General features: G+C 43.7%; 1 long non-coding RNA gene across 7 annotated transcripts in view; it reads left to right on the top strand.

Moving 5' to 3' along the window:
* LOC140411075 (uncharacterized) overlaps positions 1 to 26,849 on the top strand; it is a 655,969-nt gene that overhangs the window by 462,813 nt on the left and 166,307 nt on the right. For 4 of the 7 annotated variants that reach the window (XR_011940807.1, XR_011940806.1, XR_011940804.1 and 1 more), the window contains exon 5: positions 17,828 to 17,956. The exons of 1 other annotated variant lie outside the window; for it this stretch is intronic. This is a non-coding gene — a long non-coding RNA (uncharacterized lncRNA). Of the gene's footprint in view, positions 1 to 17,827; positions 17,957 to 22,635; positions 22,723 to 26,849 lie in introns of all 7 variants that reach the window. 2 more of the 7 variants (XR_011940808.1, XR_011940805.1) reach the window with 1 other exon arrangement.

Genomic DNA, 26,849 nt, shown 5'->3' with positions numbered 1-26,849 from the left:
TTCTGGCCATTGCGTCCTTAGTAGCCCGGCGAAGGATCTTGCTAATGTGGAAGGAGGCGAAGCCCCCCAGCCTGGAGGCCTGGATAAATGATATGGCTGGGTTCATAAAGTTGGAGAGGATTAAGTTCGCCTTGAGAGGGTCTGCGCAGGGGTTCTACAGGCGGTGGCAACCGTTCCTAGACTATCTCGCGGAGCGTTAGAGGAAGGTCGGTCAGCAGCAGCAACCTGGGGGACGGGGGACGGGTGGGGGGGGGGCGTCCTGGGAAGGGGGGGGGGGTAGAGTGGGGGGGGGGAACGACGTCCTGGGGGGGGGGGGGGGGGGAGAGGGGGGGGGGGACTGCCTGGGAGGGTGGATGAGCAAGAGATAACATGAAGGGTTGGGGAAACTGGCACGTACGGGTGAGGGCCAGTGTACAAAGCTGTGTAAATATATCATTTTGCCATGTATATATCTTGCTCTGTGCGATTTCTCGTTTTATTTTGTTACGGGGGGGGGGGGGGGGGGGGGGGGTGGTATTGTTTGTAAGGGAGAAAAATCGTGTTAAAAAACTTAAATAAATATATTTTTTTCAAAAAGAACAAATCTACAGGTCCAGTAATCCCACTTCCCACTGTTTTTAATGGAACAATTCCAAGATCTTTATTTCTGGAAGTCTGCTTCACACCGTGTTCGATCACTCTTTGGGACACTTTCAAAGTCATATAAATGCAAATTGTTTCTGATGTATGAAAAACAACTCCTCCAAGTCAGGCCTACATTTTCCTTTTGTCAATTTGACCAAGTTTGCCTTGTCCTGCTGTAATCATTTGCTTTGAAGCAATGATCTAGATTTACTTTCTGTACATTGTTTACCATTATATACGTTACATACAGCACAAAGGCCGCGTGATGCAGTCTCCTGCCCCTACCTCTGGGCCAGAAACTCCATAGATAGCCATAATGTGGCCAAACAGGTTGAATATCAGTCTGTGAACCCTTCTCATACATCTGATGGCAGGTGGCAAGAGTGGGAGTTTCCTGGTCAACCATATAGCAGAAGGCAACAGCAAACCACTGCTGTACTTTGCCAATGCCCTCTTAGAGCATGGCACCAGGAGGAGGCGATGCTATACAAGTTCTGTTTTTCTTTTTATACTTCTATGTGGTCACACCTCAGTTGCCTTCTTTCAAGGCTGACTTTCTTTTAATATATATATATTACCAGTGAATTGATTTTGTTGGGCTCTTTCAATGGCCCAGAAAATAGGATTTGCTGATTCAAGTGATGAGAGCAGCTTGCTATCGTACGTTGCCACATCCCTTGGTTACGAAGGGAAAGAGGTGACAATTCCTCCTGCAGATTAGCTATTCAGCAATTTCTGCTGCAAATGAAATGTAAATGACCCCCTACTGGAATCTCATGCGCTACCCACAAAAACTCCTTTCTGTAACGCACCAGTAATACCACTTAGAATATAGAATATAGAATTTACAGTGCAGAAGGAGGCTATTCAGCCCATTGAGTCTGCACCGGCTCTTGGAAAGAGCACCCTACCCAAGCCCACACCTCCCCTCTATCCCCATAACCCAGTAACCCCACCCAATACTAAGGGCAATTTTGGACACGAAGGGCAATTTAGCATGGCCAATGTGCCTATCCTGCACATCTTTGGACTGTGGGAGGAAACCCACGCACACATGGGGAGGTCATGCAGACTCCGCACAAACAGTGACCCAAGCTGGGAATCAAACCTGGGACCCTGGAGCTGTGAAGCAATTGCGCTAACCACTATACTACCATGCTGCCCATTTGATTAACTTCTGCCCATTTCTCATCTGCTTGAATATGTAACCATCGCGATTTTCTCATTAATACATTATTTCTAATGTAATAACACCCTGGTCTACACTCAGATTCCATTTCTGTATATGCTTGCTGATATAACTGCTTTATCTAAATCGTTATGTTGTAATTCAACCAACCTGCTTGAACTAAAGATATCTGCTTCATCCACCATCTGCACTTGTTCTTTACTAACCATCTGATAAAACATGGTTTCTGACAACTGAACCTCAGCCTCTCTATTGGCACTCTTCACGTTCTCTACCTCCCATCTCAACCAGTGGCATTGTGATCTGGTAACCACACAATCAGGAAACATTCCTGAATATACCCCTTGCAGTTGTTTGACTTTCCACTGGCTTTTCAACCCACAGTAGGCGCACTCCCACCTGTGAGCAGCACGGGAGCATAGTGGTTAGCACTGAGAGATGTGTAACCATTTTAGAACAGGTCGTTATTATGAGGGAGGAAGTGTTAGGTGTGTTAAAAAGCATTAAAGTAGACAAATCCCCAGGGCCAGATGACAGCTATCCCAGATTACTGAGAGAGGCACGAGATGAAATTACTGGGCCTCTGACAGAAATCTTTATGTCCTCATTGGCCACAGGTGAGACCCCAGAGGGTTGGAGGATAGCCAATGTTGTACCGTTATTTAAGAAGGGTTGCAAGGCTAATCCGGGTCATTATAGGCCAGTGAGCTTGACGTCAGTGATAGTGAATATATATAAATTACTTGGAAGAAAACGTAGCGGGTCTGATTAGCAAGTTTGCGGATGATACTAAGATTACAGGAGTTGCGGATAATGATGAAGATTGTCAGAGAATACAACAGGATATAGATAGGCTGCAAAATTGGGTGCAGAAATGGCAGATGGAATTTAACCCGGACAAATGCGAGGTGGTGAATTTTCGTAGATCCAATTCAGGTGGGAGCTATAAAATAAATGGCAGAACCATCAGGAGCATAGAGACACAGAGGGATCTGTGCATGCATGTCCACAGATCCTTAAAAGTGGCAGCACAGGTGGAAATTGTGGTGAAGGAACCATATGGCATGCTTGCCTTCAGAGGATGGGGTTTCGAGTATAAAAGCTAAAAAATTATGTTTCAATTATATAGAACGTTGGTTAGGCCATATTTAGAATAGCGTGTCCAATTCTGGTCACTGCACTACTAGAAGGAGTGGAGGCTTTGGAGAGAGTACAGAAAAGGTTTACCAGGATGTTGCCTGGTATGGAGGGTATTAGCTATGAAGAGAGATTGAATAAACTGGGATTGTTCTCCCTACAGAGATGGAGGCTGAGGGGCGGCCTGATAGAAGTTTATAAAATTATGAGGGGTATAGATAGGGTGAACAGCTGGAGGCTTTTTCCCAGGGCGGAAATGACAATTACAAGGGGGCACAAGTTCAAGGTGAGGGGGGGAAAGGTTCAGTGGAGATATGTGGGGGGAAGTTTTTTACACAAAGGATGGTGGTGGCCTGGAATGCACTGCCAAGTGAGGTGGTTGACGCAGATACCTTAGCGACGTTTAAGACTTATCTGGAGAGGCACATCAAAAGACGGGGTATAGAAGGATACAGGCGGTTGGTCTCGATAGGACACGTGATTGGCGCAGACTTGGAGGGTCGAAGGGCCTGTTCCTGTGCTGTATTGTTCTTTGTTTCTTGTTTCTTTGTTATGGCTTTAAAGCGCCAGCGCCCGGCTTAGGTCACTGTCTGGGCAGAGTATGCACGTTCTCCCCTGTCTGCATGGGTTTCCTCCGGGTGCTCCGGTTTCCTCCCACAAGCCCCGAAAGACGGGCTGTTAGGTAATTTGGAGATTCTGAATTCTCCCTCCGTGATTCCAAACAGGCGCCGAGGGTGGCGATTAGGGGCTTTTCTTGTGACAATGAAGATTATTATTATTATCCAGCTATACCGTGGGCAGCACGATAGCACAAGTGGATAGCACTGTGGCTTCACAGCGCCAGGGTCCCAGGTTCGATTCCCCGCTGGGTCACTGTCTGTGCGGAGTCTGCACGTTCTCCCCGTGTCTGTGTGAGTTTCCTCCGGGTGCTCCGGTTTTCTCCCACAGTCCAAAGACGTGCAGGTTAGGTGGATTGGCCATGCTAAATTGCCCTTAGTGTCCAAAAAGTTTAGGAGGAGTTATTGGGTTACGCCGATTCGTGGAAGTGAGGGCTTAAGTGGGTCGGTGCAGACTCGATGGGCCGAATGGCCTCCTTCTGCACTGTATGTTCTATGATTGTACTCCTGAAATAGGTAATTTTTCGATTACTCCTGCTCCCACTTCACCACTTTTGGCGGGGTGTTTTTGGATGACTGCAGTGCTGAAACCACTATTCATAGAAACATGCATAGGAAATCGAAGCAGGAGGAGGCCATTCGATAGACTCAAAGACAGAAAAGTTGATAATTCGTTATAACCGACAGAATCGGCATATTTTCTAGTCCAATACAACTGCAAATATTTGTACTAAAAGTGTATTTTGGACTTTGTTTATTGTCACGCGTACCGAGGTACAGTGAAAAGTATTTTTCTGCGAGCAGCTCAACAGATCATTAAGTACTTGAAAAGAAAAGGAAATAAAGGAAAATACATAATAGGGCAACACAACGTACACAATGTAACTACATAACACTGGCATCGGGTGAAGCATACAGGGGTAGTGTTTATCAGGTCAGTCCATAAGATGGATGGTAAGGGATGACTGGGATTATGTCTTCAGGATCCTTAAGGGGGAGGGGGAGCAGCCAGAGGTTGTGGTGCACATTGGTACCAACGATGTAGGTAGGAAAAGGGGTATGGATGTAATAAACGAGTTTAGGGAGTTAGGCTGGAAGTTAAAAGCCAGGACAGACAGAGTTGTCATCTCTGGTTTGTTGCCGGTGCCACGTGATAGTGAGGCTAGGAATAGGGAGAGAGTGCAGCTGAACACGTGGCTGCAGGAATGGTGTAGGAGGGAGGGCTTCAGGTATTTGGATAATTGGAGCGCATTCTGGGGAAGGTGGGACCTGTACAAGCAGGACGGGTTGCATCTGAACCAGAGGGGCACCAATATCCTGGGAGGGAGGTTTTCTAGTACTCTTCAGGAGGGTTTAAATTAATTTGGCAGGGGAATGGGAAGCGGATTTGTAGTCCAGCAACTAAGGTAGCCGATGTTCAGGGCGTCAAAGTGTGTAGTGAGGCAGTGGGGAAGGTAACACTGACAAAGGAGAGTACTTGCAGGCACGGAGATGGGTTGAAGTGTGTATACTTCAACCCAAGAAGCATCAGGAATAACGTAGCTGAACTTAGGGCATGGATCTGTACTTGGGACTACGATGTGGTAACCATCACGGAAACTTGGATAGAAGAGTGGCAGAAATGGTTGTTGAAGGTTCCTGGTTATAGATGTTTCAATAAGATTAGGGAGGGTGGTAAAGAAGGGGGGGGGCATTGTTAATTAGAGATAGTATAACGGCTGCAGAAAGGCAGTTCGAGGAGGATCTGCCTACTGAGGTAGTATGGGTTGAAGTCAGAAATAGGAAAGGAGCAGTACCTTGTTAGGAGTTTTCTATAGGCCCCCCAAGAGCAGCAGAGATGTGGAGGAACAGATTGGGAAACAGATTTTGGAAAGGTGCAGAAGTCACAGGGTAGTAGTCATGGGTGACTTCAACTTCCCAAATATTGAGTGGAAACTCTTTAGATGAAATAGTTTGGATGGGGTGATGTTTGTGTAGTGTATCCAGGAAGCTTTTCTAACACAGTATGTAGATTGTCCGACCAGAGGGGAGGCCATATTGGATTTGGTACTTGGTAATGAACCAGGGCAAGTGATAGATTTGTTAGTGGGGGAGCATTTTGGAAATAGTGACAACAATTCTGTGACTTTCACTTCAGTAATGGAGAGGGATAGGTGTGTGCAACAGGGCAAGGTTTACAATTGGGGGAAGGGTAAATACGATGCTGTCAGACAAGAACTGAAGTGCATAAGTTGGGAACATAGGCTGTCAGGGAAGGACACAATTGAAATGTGGAACTTGTGCAAGGAACAGACACTACGTGTCTTTGATATGTATGTCCCTGTCAGGCAGGGAAGAGATGGTCGAGTGAGGGAACCATGGTTGATAAGAGAGTTTGAATGTCTTGTTAAGAGGAAAAAGGATACTTATGTAAAGCTGAGGAAACAAGGTTCAGACAGAGCGGTGGAGGGATACAAGATAGCCAGGAGGGAACTGAAGAAAGGGATTAGGGGAGCTAAGAGAGGGCATGAAAAATCTTTGGCGGGTAGGATCAAGGAAAACTCCAAGGCCTTTTACACATATGTGAGAAATATGAGAATGACTGGAGCTGTTGAATCCCAAATTTCTTTATCCGTCAGTCTGGCCTCAATAAAAGTCGAGATGGATTTGCAAGTATAACAGAAGTTATTTTATTCAGCTTGCAAGCTACCTAGTCCACAGTGATACAGATAACATGTTGCTCTCTGCAGCCCCGGGAACTAAGTGAATGTCCCAGAAAAAGAGATCAGTACTGATACATTCAAATGGCATCAAGTTTCACATACTCGACACCCATAGGTCATCCTATGTCCCTCCTGACTTGTTTGATCTATTCTGATTGACTCACTTCCAATCCCTTTCTCCGGCCCCTATCAATTCAGCATCACTCTCATAGACACACCTCTTCCTGCTTTTTTCCATGCGGTCTAAAATCCTTTGTCTCTACTTGCCAGAATCAAAGTGGCTTATTTCTACATTACATTAATTAATATCTCTAAAGTAACTATTTTATATCACATTCGTCAGAGCGAGGGTAGGTCCAATCAAGGACAGTAGCGGGAGATTGTTTATTGAGTCTGTAGAGATAGGAGAGGTCTTGAACGAGTACTTTTCTTCAGTATTTACGAATGAGAGGGGCCATATTGTTGGAGAGGGCAGTGTCAAACAGACTGGTAAGCTCGAGGAGGTACTTGTTAGGAAGGAAGATGTGTTGGGCATTTTGAAAAACTTGAGGATAGACAAGTCCCCCGGGCCTGACGGGATATATCCAAGGATTCTATGGGAAGCAAGAGATGAAATTGCAGAGCCATTGGCAATGATCTTTTCGTCCTCACTGTCAACAGGGGAGGTACCAGGAGATTGGAGAGTGGCGAATGTCGTGCCCCTGATCAAAAAAGGGAATAGGGATAACCCTGGGAATTACAGGCCAGTTAGTCTTACTTCGGTGGTAGGCAAAGTGATGGAAAGGGTACTGAGGGATAGGATTTCTGAGCATCTGGAAAGACACTGCTTGATTAGGGATAGTCAGCACAGATTTGTGAGGGGTAGGTCTTGCCTCACAAGTCTGATTGAATTCTTTGAGGAGGTGACCAAGCACGTGGATGAAGGTAAAGCAGCGGATGTTGTGTACATGGGTTTTAGTAAGGCATTTGATAAGGTTCCCCATGGTAGGCTTATGCAGAAAGTAAGGAGGCATGGGATAGTGGGAAATTTGGCCAGTTGGATAATGAACTGGCTAACCGATAGAAATCAGAGAGTGGTGGTGGATGGCAAATATTCAACCTGAAGCCTAGTTACCAGTGGCGTACCGCAGGGATCAGTTCTGGGTCCGCTGCTGCGTGATTTTAATTGATGACTTGGATGAGGGAGTGGAAGGGTGGGTCAGTTAATTTGCAGACGATACGAAGATTTGGGGAGTTGTGGATAGTGAGGGGGGCTGTTGTCAGCTGCAAAGAGACATAGATAAGATGCAGAGCTGGGCTGAGAAGTGGCAGATGGAGTTTAACCCTGAAAAGTGTGAGGTTGTCCATTTTGGAAGGACAAATATGAATGCGGAATACAGGGTTAACGGCAGGGTTCTTGGCAATGTGGAGGAGCAGAGAGATCTTGGGGTCTATGTTCATAGATCTTTGAAAGTTGCCACTCAAGTGGATAGAGCTGTGAAGAAGGCCTATGGTGTGCTAGCGTTCATTAGCAGAGGGATTGAATTTAAGAGCCGTGCGGTGATGATGCAGCTGTACAAAACCTTGGTAAGGCCACATTTGGAGTAGTGTGCAGTTCTGGTCGCCTCATTTTAGGAAGGATGTGGAAACTTTGGAAAAGGTGCAAAGGAGATTTACCAGGATGTTGCCTGGAATGGAGAGTTGGTCTTAGGAAGAAAGGTTGAGGGTGCTAGGCCTTTTCTCATTAGAATATAGAAGGATGAGGGGCGACTTGATAGGTTTATAAAATGATCAGGGGAATAGATGGAGTAGACAGTCAGAGACGTTTTCCCCGGGTAGAACAAACCATTACAAGGGGACATAAATTTAAGGTGAATGGTGGAAGATATATGGAGGATGTCAGAGGTAGGTTCTTTACCCAGAGAGTAGGGGGGGCATGGAATGCACTGCCTGTGGAAGTAGTTGAGTCGGAAACATTAGGGACATTCAAGCGGCTATTGGATAGGTACATGGATTGTGGTAGAATGATGGGGTGTAGATTAATTTGTTCTTAATCTGGGACAAAAGTTCGGCACAACCTCGTGGGCCGAAGGGCCTGTTCTGTGCTGTATTTTTCTATGTTCTATATTCTATAAGATGGTCGTTTAAGTGTCTGGTAAGAGGTGGAAAAAGCTGTTTGGAGTCTATTCGTGCGTGTTCTCAGACTTCTGTATCTCCTGCCCGATGGAAGAAGTTGGAAGAGTGAGTAAGCCGGGTGGGAGGGGTCCTTGATTATGCTGCCCGCTTTCTCCTGGTAGCGGGAGGTGCAGATGGAGTCAATGGATGGGAGGCAGGTTTGTGTGATGGACTGGGTTGTATTCACGACTCTCTGAAGTTTCTTGCGGTCTTGGCCAAGCAGTTGCCATACCAGGCTGTGACACGGGGAGAAAGTACAAATTCCACACAGTCACTCAAGGCCGGAATCGAACCAGGGTCCCTGGCGCTGAGAGGCAGCAGTGCTAACATGTTTTGAATTATTGTTGCAACCCTGTATCAGCGACTAAATGTCAGCAATCTGATGTGATGGGATGTGTCATTCAGGTTTGCCTGTTATATTTGTCAGCCAGATGGAGCTAAGCATCTATCTGAATACAGAGGCAGCTGATACTTAGTTTTCCCTTTCCTACAAATGCCCCTTGAAATGAATTTCTTTACACTCTCCTTTAGTCTATAGATCACAATTTGTTGACTGTAACTAGGCACAGATTTTGGAAGGACGAGATTGTTTTCCCTGAACCATTGCACGGAGCTGCATTTACTGTGTATAATGTTCCTGCCCGTTGGACCATATTAAGTTGACACAGTGTATCTCGTCTTAAATTGACTCCCAACAGTTTCTAAAAGTATTTGTCTGGCTTGATGAAAGGTGGAAGAATTTACATAACATGATAGAATCATATAGCACAGGAGACCAATTAACCAATCGTGGCTTTGTTGTTCAATTAGTCCCACTTTCTTGCTCTCTCACAGCGACCTTTTCAAGCATTTATCTAGTTCCCTTTAGGAGGTTACTATTGAATCTGCTTCCACCATTCTTTCAGGCAGGGAATATATGAAGTTGAACATTTCCTAATTTTTCATTTGGATCTTTCTGTTTTACCATTTGGATGGAGGGACACAAAGACTATGAGACCATAAGATATAGGAGCAGAATTAGCCATTCGGTTCATCGGGTCTGCTCCCTATTTAATCATAGCTGATATGTTCCTCATGCCCATTCTCCTGTCTTCACCCCACAACCCCTGATACCCTTATTAATCAAGAAATCCCTTTATTAATCAAGAACACCAGATTTGTGCTTGAGATGCTGTTACCTACAGGGCTACAGACCAGGAGCTGGAAGGTGGCATTAAGCTTCTTTTGATGAGTGTAGATTAGAGCTTCTTTTTTTTCATTTTAAACCAAGTCTTGCCTCAATTGGACTTATCCTGTGGTTTTTCCCAGGCGCAGCCTGACTGAGGTGAAGAATCTGAGCAACCAGCTGTCAGGTTCCCATCAGTGTCACTGTGGGCCAACTGAGAGGACGTGTCATAGAGCAGCTTGGAGTGGATCGTGGCTGTTGTCAAGCCCAGTGCCCCTTACCCCGTGAGTGGCACAATCATGCAGGTCCCCAGCTGCGTGACCACACACTGAGAACAGTACCGGGCTTAGCTAAGCCGGCCTCGCTCGCAGGCCTCGCCAACACTGACCTCCCCCGGCGCACATGAATAGTGGCCATTTGACCAGATATACCTGTCACACATCTGAAAATGTATACCATTGTCTTGCACTTGAATCTCAGCCAGCAGTTGATAACTTCATGAGGGGGAAAGAAAGTTTCCGAGAAGGAAAGGTTGTCCCTGATAACTTTTTTTACATATTAAAATTTAGAGTGCCCAATTTGTTTTTTCCAATTAAGGGGCAATTTAGCGTGGCCAATCCACCTACCCTGCACATCTTTGGGTTGTGGGGGCAAAACTCACGCACACATGGGGAGAATGTGCAAACTCCACACGGACATGACCCAGAGCTGGGATCGAACCTGGGAGCTCGGCGCCGTGATACAGCAATGCTAACCACTGCACCAACGTGCTGCCCTTCCTGATAACTTTTAATTTGTGTTCATCCGTTACATGTTTACCGCGCAGGAAGGCCAGGGTCCCAGGTTCGATTCCCCGCTGCGTCACTCTCTGTGCGGAGTCTGCACGTTCTCTCCGTGTGTGCGTGGGTTTCCTGCGGGTGCTCCGGTTTCCTCCCACAGTCCAAAGATGTGCAGGTTAGGTGGATTGGCCATGCTAAATTGCCCTTAGTGTCCAAAATTGCCCTTAGTGTTGGGTGGGGTTACTGGGTTATGGGGATGGGGTGGAGGTGTGGGCTTGGGTAAGGTGCTCTTTTAAAGAGCCGGTGCAGACTCGATGGGCCGAATGGCCTCCTTCTGCACTGTAAATTCTATGATGATGTACATTTTAATTTCTGCAACTGTGAAGATGATTTCATGCAAAATAAATTAGTCTTTCACGATATATGGTATATGCTCCTGTTGGTCACCTAAAGGTAATAATTCTGGTGTGCATGCATTTTTTTTTCCATTCCTATCCTGTTTATCATATTTGATGGTAGATTAGTTACGTCACATATATTTGAAACCACCTTGCAATAGACACATTTTAAATATACATGACCAGAATTTCATATTTTCTTGCTTTTAGTTAATTTTCTAAAGAAAGCTGCAAACTAGTGGCTACTAAATGAATAAAGGTTATCAGACAGTGCGCAGTGAGTCACAAATAACCACACAAGAACTCAAAAATAAAATACTGTAACATTTGCTTGCCTTCAATTGTGGCTGATGGAACAGCATTTGCTGCGATATAAACTCACTTGTAATATATGACCTTTACAGAGTCATTTATACTGCAGAATATTGTATTTTGTGGTCGATAACAAATTGCAGGAATAGCTCTACTGGCATTTGTGTGTTATTCACCACAGTGCATAGTATATTTCTTGTGCTTTATTAAAGATTCACATACCAACCCACTAAACATACCCACTACAATCTCTGGGAAGCAGCAAGATTGATTACAGGAATTGATGAGGGTGTTTCTGTCAGGGACTATTCAGGTGGAATTCCAAAGCACATTTTTTGTTGAATTCAGAGCAAACCTAAAACTGATATTAGGAAGGAACTCTTGCACGTAAGGAGTGATAATTATTTGGAATAACCTGTCAGCAAGGGCACTACAGACAAAGATAATTATGTGATTCAGAATGTACTTGAATGCTAAGCCAGCTGAGATTCAAGTTGAATGGTCTTTTCTCATCCTAGATTGTACTTATGAATCTGATTACTAATATCTTTTGTAGAAATATAATTTACAATGCAACTCAGCTGTACACACATGCATATATATATATATATGTGTCTGGACATGTGTTAAAATGGCTTATTTCTTATGGACTAGCTTCAGCAATATGACAAATTTGGCTATTTCTGCAGCATTTTTACATAGTACAACTTTCACAATATGTTTTAACTCCTACTCTAGTAGTGCCCCCTCCACGAAAAAAAACCCTCAACCATAACTCCTACCAAGTTGAAATCTGATTTAACTGGTTCCTGACAGCAAAGGAAACAAACAAAAAAACAAATACGGCAAGGGTAGCATTCTTTGAATCATAATTCCTCATTTTGATTTTGCATACATTTTAAGTTGTTACTATTGAAACTGAAATAGATGAAAGATATTAATGTTGATTTGCCTTTTTTACAAATGGGAGTTACAGAGACCAGCTTTAAGTATCCTCTAAAAGGTCATTGCTACTGAAAGCTGACAACTGAATTAACGACAATTCAAGTGCAGCCTCCAACACCTTTTATCAGTAAAATAATTTCTACTATTTGATATCGCTTATTATGATTCATAACCAAAGATGTGTCTGTTTTTCTTTTGTCTTTTTTGTGCTGCATAAATTATGTGGTTAGGAATTTTATTTTATTCTGAGAACAGTGGTGATAAGGAAACATTACTGTGTCCCTTCGCCTGTACTTCCTTTATTCTCGCAACTTTTAACAGATGCAAAAACTCCAAAGTACAGCACTTTTCTCAAAGAGAATAGAATTAGAAAGTACGTTTCTTTTATATTTACTGCTGACATCCAGATGCAAAAGCAAAGGGCGAGGTTTTGCTGGGTCCGAAATGGTAAATTCTCTGGAAAGAGAAAATCCACTTTACAATCAACTAAAGTGGTCCTTCTGCCAGTTTGCGTACTTCTAGCATTATTCCATCCTTCACTGAAGAGAGAGGGGGTGGGGATCAATGGAAAGGGTTTTGTTTTTGCAGGGTTATTAGAAGCCTACAAATTGCCTCCTTTTTACTGGAGCTTAAATTGGTTTCAAGATGTGAGGGAGCTTAATTATCGATAGGAGCCTGGAGGTTATCTGTAATTTAAAACCCTGCAACCACATCTGTTTCAAAACCATGGTATCACAGAAACTAAAACAAGGAAATGCCATGGCATTTTAATGTGAAATCAATTTGGAAAAACACCCAACAACAATGACCTAATTATTGTCATTGCGAAACTGTTTCGTGTCATATTAACTGCATCGCACAGAGGCTTAAAAGTTTCATAAATTCATGATGTGTGGGCTCGGTACAAGTGCAAAAACATCTTCAACCTGATCTGCTCGTCACATTTTCTGAAACCTCTGACAAGTGGGGGCAACGAGCGAACAATTTCTCAAATATTATTGTCTGAACCCTTGAGTATGCAACCAAGTTGGGATGGCTTAAAATACAATTCTCCTTGTTAATTGACTGCCTTTTGGTCAGTTTTTCCATATGCATGATTATTCACCCCCCCCCCCCCCCCCCTCTCCTTCCCAACCCTTTTGTCATTTTCTTGCAGCTCTTTCATTTTATTTAAATGCTGACATATTTCAGTGTCAACCTATCCACCTACAAACACCTACAATTGAATTAGGCACTATTTCAATTTCAAAGACACATCAGCAGCATTTTGTAACAAAGCCAAACATCTTTAGACACAGATCAGCACAATTTAATGGGCCCCCCTTAAAGAAAAAGAATTCCGTTCTAAATATATTTTACTCTTAACATACTGCAAGCAAGTATTTTCCTGACCCCGTAGAATTGTGTATTTTAATCAAAATGGTGGATGCTATGATCACCGTTTTGCAAGCTTTGTTGCTCTGTACGAAGTGTCATCAGCAATAAGAGGCCTGAAAATGTAACTTGTTATTTTTGAAATAAAATTTCCTGTTCATTTCTTCACGTACACATATACATGTGTAAAATATTTTACTTGTTTTTTTCATGTGTGATAGAAGGTAAGGCTCATATAGAAAACAAATACCCACAGATGAGTGCCTGTTTTAGTGAAAACAAGATCTCGTCCACACCCTCTATTAACTTAATCGACCACAGCCCAATGCAAGGCATACATTTTTTTTAAGGTTACCTCAGTAATCGTGAACCAATATAACATACCCCTCGCAACAGTTCTCCCAATTCACTGAGAATATCTTTTTTAATTGGCTGCCACAAATGTCCCTTTTTACTCGTTGCTTGATCCTTTTTGGAATTAAATACTAATGAATACCTAGACATGATATTACTTCTGACAGCTTTGGTTCAAACTATTTCTGTGTTTGGTTTTCTCATGTAGAGATAAGCTGCAAGTTTATGTCTGAAATTATTTCCAGCTGATAGTTAAAAAGTGTTACATTGGGTTGATGCAGTGGGTGTGCTTTACTGCATTTTCCACCTGGTATTCTTGTGTCATGTTCGTACTGTTGTCATATGGCAAAGGAATGACTACTCTTGTGCTCATGAGTTTCACACGGCATTTTTCGATCTGACTTGGCAAGTACGGTAGCACTGTGGTTAGCACAATCGCTTCACAGCTCCAGGGTCCCAGGTTCGATTCCGGCTTGGGTCACTGTCTGTGCGGAGTCTGCACATCCTCCCCGTGTGTGCGTGGGTTTCCTCCGGGTGCTCCGGTTTCCTCCCACAGTCCAAAGATGTGCAGGTTAGGTGGATTGGCCAGGCTAAATTGCCCTTAGTGTCCAAAATTGCCCATAGTGTTGGGTGGGGTTACTGGGTTATGAGGATAGGGTGGAGGAGCGGACCTTGGGTAGGATGCTCTTTCCAAGAGCCGGTGCAGACTCGATGGGCCGAATGGACTCCTTCTGCACTGTAAATTCTATGAATCTATGAATGATCAAGACTGTCTTTCAAATCCACTTACTTACCGTGCTCAGTTATAATTTCTTACTGGCTACAAATGATGACTGTTTTATCTTAATCTGTTTAAAATGCAAATTGCGTGGTAGGGTTTTTTGTTGGCATCAGTATAAAGACTTAATTATAATGTAGCCAATTTTTGAAGTCTTTATATGTACAGTGTGCATAAAGATAGCAACTTCAGTAGATCTGACTCTTTTAATTGGTGTGCAGTACTGTCGGCTGTCTTGAATGAAAATAAAATTCAACACTGTTGCCTTTTTGAAGATGTGGACCTATTTTTTTGTGTCCACACTAGCCCACATTTTGGGGTATCGGGCTTTTGAGGAACAGGTATGTTTGATATTCTGAGTGCAGTAATATAATCAAGAATAGAAGCCATGTACTCAGTAGTTTCACAATGCGTCATGTCTCTAAACTCTGGTTCATTCATGCACTGTGTGGGCACATTCGCTACATTAAACTGAGAAAAAAAAAGGTGGAAATATATTTTCAGCAGTTTCAACATTCTATATGTGTAATAAGTATTGACATCTCTAACCACAATTTGAATTCGGGACACTAGCAGCTTTAGCCTGGCTCGTTAATATATGAAGCAACAAAATAAACCCCAAAAAGGTTGGAATGAATCGTTGCAGCCACAAATTTGAGTGTGCACGTTCAAGGTGCACAGAGACCTATTTCAATTAGATAAATGTGAGATACACAAGCTAAATTTGACATGCATGACAATCTATAACTGTGGGCGTATGTGCTGTAAATTGTTGCTGCAGTTTCTGCAGAATGTTGATACAGAGCCTTTTAAATGCAGAAATGAATTTCTGCTGCATGCTCCTGTGTGGGAGAGTGTCACTCATCAGCTTGCTTTCTTTATTAATAAGGGGCAATGTCTAATGTGCTGCCACGGACTGATGCTGCGAGGAACGGACTCCTGTTGAATGTTGGTTAAGAAACAATTTTTTTTTTTTGAAAAGAAATGGTAATGGACAGCCAAGCACAGGATCAGGTTATTCACAGCACACCGTAAACGGCAAACACAGAAGCACTTGGCAATGACTCTCTGCATTGTTTTGTAACTATCTAAATAGGAACAAAAAGGGCTCTCTACAAAGCATAAGATTTGGCCACAAGTGTTTGATAAACAAAACTGATAACAAAAGTCAAGCGTACAAAAACATTCAGAAAATAGCGAATGAATATATAGAAGACCGCTAAAATATTTTCTGCGTGCGTTTTGTGCCTGGGCAATGAGTTAGACAAAAGGAAAACACGATTCAGTGGCATTTAAACTGAATGTTAATTTTCTGCAGTTTAACAAAAATCAGTAGCACCAAGTGCTTCAAAATTATAACCAACCCCTGCGAGTTGATGCACAGGAATGCAGACTGAATCGAAACAAATTCTAAAGTGGACCGTGCACTCAGTGCAAAATAAATCCCCCACCTCGGGAGAAGCTGACATTTGACATCTTAGGATGCAAGATGCGACAGAGCAGCAATTAAAATGTGGGGCATAAGTATGATCTTGTTCTACTTTATCTAATCTTTGTGTTTTTTATAAATAAATATATAAATAAGTCAAACTGAAACTTGATGGCTTTGCTGATTATTTTTTGTAATCAGCCGCAGGGAAATTTTGATAGGTATGGTTTTGTTTCACAACCTACACTAAACATCGCGAGGAAAATCTCACGAACTGAACTTATTCAGTGACGGTCTCTAAAAGTCACCCTCCTCCTCCAAAGCAAAAAAAAATCATTATCGTCGTTATTTTGTCTGGCTAGCTGTCCAAAAAGTGAGGTATTTCTGCCCTTTTCTTCACAGTAAATAATTAAACCCTCATTCTTTAACACAGCCTTCAAATTGCATCCCAAATTAACCTCAAGGTTGTGATTTGCAATAACTGAAGTTGCAACCCAAAAAATCTCGATGACTTACTTAGTTGCAGAGACTGTAAAAATGGATTTGAGCTGTTACCTCAACGCTCCTTTTATTAAGAGGGGGGAAAACGCATTAGAAATAATTCACAAGAAGTTTTCACCAATCTGTGTATTAAACTAATGACTTGTTTTAAGTCAAGTGATGGCATTTTCTGGGTTTTACTTTCCACTGCGAGCATTCAGCATGATTTAGCTCAGTCATTTTTGTTCCCGACAGAGAAAACCACATGTAAGTTGATTCTCCTACACTGAAACGAATTGCAGAAAAGTGGAAAATATCACTGATGATGTGTGTGGGTAGTTTCAGCTACCAAACGAGCATAGCTGTTTGAGTATACACGCACGCACGCGCACACACACACACTCACGCACATACATTTAACAGTGGTTAGTCCTGAAGGTTTTTTTTTAAAGTACGTATTTTGCACAACTGCTGGGTTTAAAAATGTGCGCTACAGATGATTTCTGACGCAAGTTGCTTTCTTTGATCGTGGTTTGTCAGCTGATTCTGTTATTTCCTTGTCAATTTGACATACAAACCAAAACTCAACCTAAATTTGTTTAGAACGGAAAACAAAATATAAATTTAATTGAAAAATCCGCCGCGGTGCATTTTCAAATTGTCTTTATCGAACCGAGTGCAAAATACAGTAGGAGGGGATTCAAAAAAGATTATTGATGGTGCTTCCTGTATGAGGCTAATATCTAATATCTGAAGCAGCAGACTGTCATATATATATATATATAGAGAGAGAGAGAGAGAGAGCACTACCAAATACATTGGGTCTGAATCTGCATCTGGAATAAACTTTTATCATTTCAGCCTAGCTCAATTCTCAGCACACTTCATAAATGCTCATGCCCCACAGCAGCAGAGATGTCAATTAATTGATTATCTGGATTAAAATCAACTGAGAGCTCTTAGTGTTTGTCATATTGATATGTATTTATTAAAAGAATAATCAATTTGAATTGTTTGAAAGTAAATGTTTTTTTGGGGGGGGTAAATCAATTTTAACATCTGAATAGTGGAGTAACTGGTAGAAAGGTACACTTTAAAAATCACTTTTTCTATAATTAAATGACCAAGGATAATAATCTTCTCAAAGTAAATCCAATAAGTGAGCAAATTGTTGCCTTGATCACAACAGCGAAGACTTAAACAAAAAAAAAATCAAAATGTGTTGTAAACACTTTTTTGTTGTTGCTGAAATAGTGCCCTTAAAGTTCCAAATGTTGAGTTGCTCGTGCCACCGTGTAAATCGTGATATCTGTCGCTGCTTAAAATAATTACCCAGGCTTTTTTTAGATGATCTGTTGGTCAGTTTTTTTGCCTTTTGTTTATGTTTCAGAATTACTGAAAGCTGAAACAGGAAGCAGAATCGTATTGTTTACCGAACATGATGTACTGTACTTCTGTACAGTGGTGAACTGTTAATCCAGAAACCTTGGTAATCCAGCAACAAGCCTGCACCGTGAATGTGAGTGGTGACCTTTCTTCATTCTGCACAACCATCTGGACCATTCAAAAGGTCACTTTCAGAGCTGATTTTCCCCCCCAATTCGATGGCTACGGTTGGATTATTGATTCACGGTGCAGTGGGAAAATAAGCTTTTTTTAAAAAAAAAAGCCACGGCCTTTATTCCTGTGGAGATGATTATTTTTGCAGAACTTCTCTCTTTTTGCAACATTTTGGCCTCAGTGACCAGAGCAATGCAGATCCAGCTGCAATGATTAGACTCCCTGAGCACTAGTTATGCAAATAACAGCTGCACCACTGACTCAAACATATTACGGTTCCACCTTGGTTACTTGTCATTCGTAACGGGTCAAAGTGACAGCTCAGAGCTTCCTCGCCCCAAGTTTGTTTCTAACCAAAACGATTCAATCAGCAAGTTTTTTTTTTCTTGAAAAATTATACTTTTTAGTGCAAATTATTCAAAATAGTACCTGACCCAAATTGAAAATGAAAGAAAATGAGAAAGTTATTGGTGAGATAGAAACCATTTGTTTTTACTCATTTCACATGCAGTCTGCGTCTTATGAAGTCAGGATATCTGTTCAGGTGCCAGTTTACACCAGTGACCAAATACTACTGCCCATTACTGTTGGTTCTGGGGAAGTGGAGCAGAACCCAGCATCTGACATGTGATGGCCCTGCAGCCAATTCCTGCCATGTGTAGTGTTCCATTGCAAGCGCGTAGTTGGTTGTTGTGATAAATAGTGACTGCAGTCAAGGTGCTGTTGTTATAAACTGTTAACCATAGGTTTCAGAAGTGCCCATGTGTTGACCTCACAAATACATTTCCCATGCAAATTCATTTCTGTCGAGCAAAGGCCTAATATTTTGGTGCGTGTGAATATTACTGTAGCCTGAAAAACCTTAGCGATGCTCGTCATTCTAGACTGCTTCCTACAATGTTTGATAAATGATGAACAGTGCTTTTCTCTTTGGCTGTTTTGGATCAATGGTAGACAATAAGTGAAGCTCTATTTAGGTGGAGAAAACTGTAGAAAGCTGCAACGCAAAGGGGTACTTGTGCACGAAACACAGAAAGCTAGCACACAGGCGCAGCAGGTAATCGGGAAGGTTAATGGAATGTTGGCCCTTGTTTCAAGGGGGTTGGATTTTAAGAGTAGGGAAGTCTTGATGCAACTGTACACGATACTGGTGAGATCGCATCCATAGTACAGTGAGCAGTCTTGGTCCCCTCATTTAAGGAAAGATGGTTCAGCGAAGGTTCTCTTGGATGATCCCCGGTATGGAGGGATTGTCTAATGAGCAAAGGTTAAACAGGTTGGGACTCTACTCATTGGAATTTAGAAGAATGAGAGGCGATCTCTTTAAAACATAGAGAATTATTTTTAAGAGGCTGACAGGGTAAATGCTGAGAGGACGTTTCCCCTCTTGGGAGAGTCTAGAATCAGAGGGAATGGTCTCCGAATAAATGGGTGCCAATTTAAGACTGAGATGAGGAGGAATTTCTTCTCTCAGAGGGTTGAGAATCTTTGGAACTCCTTGCCACACAGCACTCTGGGGGCAGAGGCATTGTGTATATTTAAGGCTGAGATAGATAGATTCTTGATCAGTAAGGGAATCAAGGGTGAAGGGGAAAGGGCAGGAAAATGGGCGTGAGGAGTGTCAGTTCAACCATAATCCCATTGAATGGCTGAGCAGGCTCGATGGCCTAACTGCCTATTCCTGTTCCTATTTCTTACGATCTTGTTATGGAAACTTAGATCTTCTGCGCTTGGACTTTCAATTATTTAAACAAAGAGACTTTCAGCTAAGTTACGTGAGCAACGTTTGTGCTGACTTCATTAAGTGTATTTCTCATTGAGTTTAACTGGACATTTGTAGTCCAATTGCCGAATGCTCAGGGTCGAAATTTCACTTCCAGTAATGAAATATTCTGGGAATTCACACTATGCCCTTTAGTAAGCTGAATGTCTGTTATTTCTGGTGATATAAGGGTCTCAGGTGATTATCATGGTCTCTTTGCCTTCAACGGCCTTTCTATTGTCAGAATGTCTTCTCGAAAATGTAGAATGTAGAGGATGTTTGGGGCCAATCCTTGTGGAGCACATGGCCGTTTCTTTCAGTGGTGACTCATACGTACATACAAATATACAAAATTGACAGGCAAGAACAGACCAGTGGCCCCATCAAGCCTGCCCCATCTTAAAGGAGGAGAGAGAGAGGTTTAGAGAAGGAATTTCACAGCCGAACACACGACCGCCAGTGGTGGAGAGTTGAAGGAAACTGTGGTAGACAAGAGGAAAGGATTGGGGGAATTCAAAATACTTGGAGGGCCATCAGGCTGGAGGTGGTTGCAGCGATGGGGGCAAGGGCATGGAGAGAATTGAACGCAGGGATTTCTACCTCAAAGTTGATTGGCAGGAATGTTGTAAAATCCATTTTCAGGTTAAGGGTCTAGTGCTGAATTTGTGCTTGAAGTGAGACAGTGCCACAGTTTAAAAATAAGAATATTTTCCTTTGAAATAATTGCATTGCCACAGACACAGGGCCTGAATTGCCGCCTCAGAGATTGTATGAATAAATCAAGAGAAGGTTTCCCACAACAATCACGGCTCAAATATTCTGCTTCACTTCATGCTCAAATACTCAGTGATGATAGAAAGCCGTTTTGTGCATCCTTTGGATGTAGTGTAACTATTGAATGCCAAGTTCTGTATCCCTAATAACAGGTCATTAAAAGCAATTTAAAAATCAGACCATAAACTCTCTTCCGGTAAACTTGTATTGAAGGTTGTTGTGTATCAGCTCTAGGCAGAATGGATGTGTTGATGTGTGAAGGCAGCATAGTAATTACACATCTGAAAGTAGTTTTCAGAGGGTGTATACCAGGGGTTTTACATTGCTGTGATTGTCTATCACAACACTGATACTGGTTTCACAGGAGTCCCCAATAACAATCGCAACCTGCGAACAGTATCTTGAATACTTAATTCACAAAATATTATTCTTAAACTGTCTCAGTTTATAACAAAATTGGGGAAGTTGGCATAAGCACACCATTTACAATAAAGCCTTTGTGTATTTATTTAAAGAATTTTTGTTCATTTGAGGTGATGGTTGTTAGTCATGAAGAATGAAACATTTTCCATTTCAGGTGCTGGAAAGTCAACACAGAGTTGGATAGCACAAATGCAAGAGTAAAGCTCCCTTTATTCAGACACAGAAGATATCAGTGTGACACATTTTTCCATTTCCATATAAGCCACTACGTAGCCCGTTGAGTGATGTTGCAGAATGGTTTTACATTTAGGGCAATACATACATAGAACATACAGTGCAGAAGGAGGCCATTCGGTCCATCGAGTCTGCACCGACCCACTAAAGCACTCACTTCCACCCTATCCACGTAATCTAATAACCCCTCCTAACCTTTTTTTTTGGACACTAAGGGCAATTTAGCATGGCCAATCCACCTAACCTGCACTTCTTTGGACTGTGGGAGGAAACCGGAGCACCCGGAGGAAACCCACGCAGACATGGGGAGAACGTGCAGACTCCGCACAGACAGTGACCCAGCCGGGAATCAAACCTGGGACCCTGGTGCCGTGAAGCCACAGTGCTATCCACTTGTGCTACTGTGCTGCCCAATGTTATGCTTTTCATTCATATAGGACCCTTGCAGCTAACAATGAGAACAGACATTTACCTCATTAAACCGACTAGGATCTAAGTTCAGGTCACCAGAGGCAAATAGCCACTGTGCCTAAACTGAAATGTCACTCTTAGTATTGGAATAATTGCTCCTAGTGATCATTACTATCCAGAAACAGCCCTGTTTGTTTGTTGGGTCAACTATGTATTTGTAAGGTTGTCACGTGTATCAGCTATGGCTAAGTTGGAAGTGCACTAACCACTAAGTCAGTGGGTTCCAGTCCCCCTCTGGAGCCTGAGTACTAAGCGCAAGGTTAAGACTCCAGTGCAGTGGTGAGGGAGCATTGTACTGTCCGAGGTACTGTCTTTAGGTGTGTATTTACAATGAGGCTCTATCTGCCTGCTCAGATTGATTTAAAGGATTCCACAGCACTGTTTTAAAGAAGAGAAGGGAAGTTATCCCCGGTACCCTGGCCAATGTTTACCCTTCAATCAATATCGCAGAAGAACAGATCACCACATTGCTGTTTGCACAAATTAGCTGCCATATTTCCTAAATTGCAACAGTGACTACACTTCAGTAATTACTTAATTGGCTCCAAAGCTGGTGATAACGAAAATCTATGTGTGAATATAAGTATTATAAAATAGATCATAGTTATTTTCAGTCTTGTTTGATCTCCACATATCCTCTCAGCTCCTGAGGTGTCTGCTACATCATGAATGTAACAGTTGAGTGTGGAAGGGTACCTAGTCAATTTCCTTAAAATTCTTTCTCAGTGGCTGACTGTGGCACGCTTTGCACTATCCACTCCTATTTACATGGCGTCCAATCAAAATTTCGAGATATCCCAAATCTCTTCACATCCAAGCATTCAGAAGTGTAGTCACTATTATGTAGGTAAGTGGTGTGACCAATTTGCAGACAGCAAGATCCACAGACAGCAAGTTAAAGGAATGAGCAGCTAATTTTTTGAGAGGGCAGAATATTATCCAGGCACCAAAAGAACTTTCTGCTCTTCTTTAAGGAGGACCACGGGGATCTTCCATAGGCTGAGGGGTGAACGGACAACCTGGTGCTGCCTAATTTCATTCCTGAGCCAGTCTTGAGGAGGGTAAGATGCACCCTCTTATTTTGTTTCCTTCTCATCTCCCAATCCCAGTAGCCTTAACTGACATCTCAAATCCCTTACAAAATATGTGGAAAATCAGACAAGTTAAAATAATGTCTTTTTAATCCAAGGAACAGTGTCCTGGGACGGCCATATACTGTGTCACAGTGCCACCTAGTTCAGGGCCATTTCATACTAATTGTTTTAATCCCACACATCATTTTGCAAGGGTGTTTACTGAGGACTTCAACTGGCAATGTATTAATGGCAGGATGTTGAAGGTTGTAAATTGGAATGCTGAATATTAACTCTCTCCATGCTTTTAAAAGTTTCTGACTGGGCAGCCATCATATCATTTATTAGGCAAGTATCTTTATTGGTAATGGTTGAGTCATGTGAACTTTTTCCATCATATACCAGATTCCTTGCACCAGAGAAAATAATTTCCACGTTTTTACTCTATTGAACCAAGTTATCCTTTTTATCACCCCAATTAGATCACCCCCTCAACTTTCTGAACCCAAAATCATACAGACCATGTCCTTATAGTTTAACCCTTTTAGCCCCAATATGTTTCTGCTGAATCTGTTGAATATCTCCTTTTAAGGCCAATGTCTTTCCTGAGGTACAGTGGCCAGGACTGAACACTGATGAGCGCTTACCAAAACATTTTGTAAATGAAGCATTCCTTCCTAACTTTTCAGTTTTAAACTTAATAATAATAATAATAGCTTAGTGTCACAAATAGGCTTCAGTGAAGTTACTGTGAAAAGCCCCATTCTGGCACCTGTTCGGGGAGGCCAGTACAGGAATTGAACCCGCACTGCTGCCTTACATTACAAGCTAGCTGTTTAGCCTACTGTGCTAAACCAGCCCCTAATATAATGGCTGATATTCTATTAGTCCCTTTGATTTCTTTATATACCTGTGTATTCGCTTTTAGTGAATTGTGTACCTAAATTCATATTTTTTTTACATAGTTTGTTTATCACCTTTAAGACAATAATAATTTCTTAAATAACGGGCTGGCAGCGTTCCAATCCAACGATGAAATTGCTGAATCTCACAAGCTTAGGAAGTTTATGACTAATGCATTAAAGATTTCTTCACCAATATTTTTTAATACTTGGGGGTAGTTTTAAACTATCAGATCTTAGAGACCTTGGGCGGGATTCTCCGACCCCCCGCTGGGCCGGAGAATCGCCGAGGGGGGCGGCGTGAATCTCGCCCCGACGCTGGCTGCCGAATTCTCCGTCGCCGGTTTTTTGGCGGGGGCGGGAATTGCCGGTCGGGTGCCGTTGGCTGCGGCCCCTCTGACGATTCTCCGCTCCGCGATGGGCCGAGCGGCCGCCCTTTTTCGGCCAGTCCCGCTGGCGTAAATTACACAAGGTCCTTACCAGCGGAACCTGGCTCTGCGGGCGGCCTGCAGAGTCTTTGGGGGGGCGTGGGGGAATCTGGCCCCGGGAGCCCACTGGTCTGCAGGCGGGCCTGTGCCGTGGGGGCACTCTTTCCCTCCATGCCGTCCGCTGTAACCCCCTCCATGAAACCCCTTGCGCATGTGCATGAATCACGCCAGCGCTTCTGGGGACACGATGGCACTCCTGCACATGCGCCAACTTGTGCCAGCCAGCGGAGTCCCTTCGGCGCCGATTGGCGCGGCGCCAACCACTCCAGTGCCGGCCTAGACCCCGAAGGTGCGGAGGATTCCGCACCTTCTGGGCGGCCCGAGTGCCCGCCCACCGGATACCGGAGAATCCCGCCCCTTAAGTCCCAGTATTTTCTCCATTATCATATTGTTTCATTTATATTAGATCCACTAAGTTTCTCCCCTGACTGGTGCTGCACATCGGTATCACAACTCGACATACTTCGGGCGGGATTCTCGGCGAACGGGCTGGGCGGCCCACTCCGGCGCCGAGGAGTGGCATGAATCCTCTGCACCTTCAGGGGCTAGGCCAGCGGCGGAGTGTTTGACGCCGCCCAACCGGCGCGGAAGGACCGGCGCGGAAGGGACTCTGCCGGCTGGCGTGAGTTGGCGCATGCGCGAGAGCGCCAGCGTGTGCTGGCGTCATCCCAACGCATGCGCAGGGGGGTTCTTCTCCGCAGCTGCCATGGCGGAGGTTGACAGTGGCCGGTGCGGGGGGAAGGAGTGCCCGCACGGCACAGGCCCGCCCGTGGATCAGTGGGCCCCGATCGCGGGCCAGGCCACCGTGGGGGCACCCCCCGGGGCCAGATCCCCCCGCACCGCCCGAGGACTTTGCAGGCCGCCCTTGGAGCCAGGTCCCGCCGGTAAGTACCTGTTGTGATTTACGCCGGCGGAACCCGCCGTAAACGGGCGGCCACTCGGCCCATCGCGGGCTGGTGAATCACCGGGGGGGATGCTCCCAGCAGTCGCCGACTGGCGCGCCACAAGTCCCGCCCCTGCTAAAACCTTGGCGCCGGAGAATTCGGCAGCCGGCGGGAGCGGGATTCGCGCCACCCCCTGGCGATTCTCTGACCCGGCGGGGGGTCGGAGCATTCCGCCCTTCAGCTTTCAATCAGTGGGGCAGCACGGTAATTATTATTACAAATAAAACAGATGATCACACTACAGTTTGCGAGAGCTTACTGTGCACAAATTGGCTGCTGCATTTCGTATATGACAATAATGACAACACTTCATTGGCTGTTTGTTATTTTTGCAGTGTTGTCCTTCTGTACATTAAAATGCTGGCATTATTTGGAGTTTTGCCTGAGGTTTGTTTTGACTTGTCACTGCCGAATTCAAAGGTTTTACCAATGACAGGTTATTTTACGGTGGGCCAACACTTTTATTTCCCATGCTCTGCCCTGGTACAGGAATCTCACTCTGCAGCGCAAACAACCTGTTACACCATCAGCCGCTGAATCAAGATTTTTTTTTTAAATCTCAAATTCAGAGCATTGACTGCAGTGAGAAAATTAACTTGTCTGATAAAATGGAGTACCTGCTTCTAGAACGGCTGGAGTCAGCCATTGTAACTCTTCCCCTTCACTTGGCAAATCCCTGTTTCGTGCAGTTGGGAGGGAAGAGCATTTCCTGCCCATGCCTCTGAATGCCCACATTTTAGAATACTGCACGAAATGACAGTCCACTGTCCCTTTTCTTAGCTGTGCCCAGGCTAATTTTTCTTGCAGTCTCCCTTGCATTTTCCAAACGGGCATGAAGCTTAAAGCACTGAATTAAAAAGCTGCAAGAACATTAATTTCTTGATCTGAATGCCGAATGCACTGCTACCAAGCTAGATTTGAATGTGCCTCTTGGCAGCAGCAGTGTCACGTTATCTGAAATGGTAATGTCCCAGATGAGTTTCTTGCAGCGATTTAGGACAGGGCAGTGTTGCTATATTTATTTGGTTATAAATATGGCGGTCAATATGGTCGCCTTTCTTAATCCTAATTATGAGTATGCTTTCAGAGTCGCCAGGTATCAATACCGCCACAAGGTTCAACCGAATACCGATCAAAGAGCCAATATACCAATTAGTTAGTTCAAAGTCAACACTATTTATTTACACATAGTAAGATCTACTCGTGCACGATGATACTACAAACTAAACTATCTCTAACGCTAACACCTATACTTAACTTCGGGTGCCCACTTAGTCAGAGGAACAATGGGCGTTTTTCGGATCGGGTTCGAAGAGGTAACAGGAGAACAGCTAAGGTTGTCCGTCTGGTAGCGAGTGTTGACCTTGAACTTACTTGCTTCTGGTGATGCTGGTGGAAGGGTCTCTCCGCTTGAGAGCTAAATCCAAGAGAGCGAATCTCTCGTGGGGGTTCCTTCTTATACTTGGAGGGGCTTTGCGTGCTTTTCGGCGGGCCTTAAACCTGGTCCCAATTAATTGGGCAGTTTCTCGATCATTGTTATCGATCTTAACCAATAAAGGGGTGTGTGCTCTGATGGCTGGGCGTGTCTTAGGTGGCCGTTGGCCTTGCTTTATTTGTGTCTTTCGGTTGGGGTACTGGCGCCGGGATGTCTGCGACAGTATCAACTACCTGAGTGTTAGTCCTTTGTTCCTCGGAGATGGGCCATCAATATGTTAATCGACCCAGAGTTTTGATTCCGTCTGGTAGCTGCTCCCAAATATACATTCAGGCTCTGTGCCTAG

Source organism: Scyliorhinus torazame, chromosome 4, assembly GCF_047496885.1.
Source record: "Scyliorhinus torazame isolate Kashiwa2021f chromosome 4, sScyTor2.1, whole genome shotgun sequence".
NCBI lineage: Eukaryota > Metazoa > Chordata > Chondrichthyes > Carcharhiniformes > Scyliorhinidae > Scyliorhinus > Scyliorhinus torazame.
Note: the sequence above shows the minus strand (reverse complement) of the source record. Positions and strands in the feature narration are given on the sequence as shown.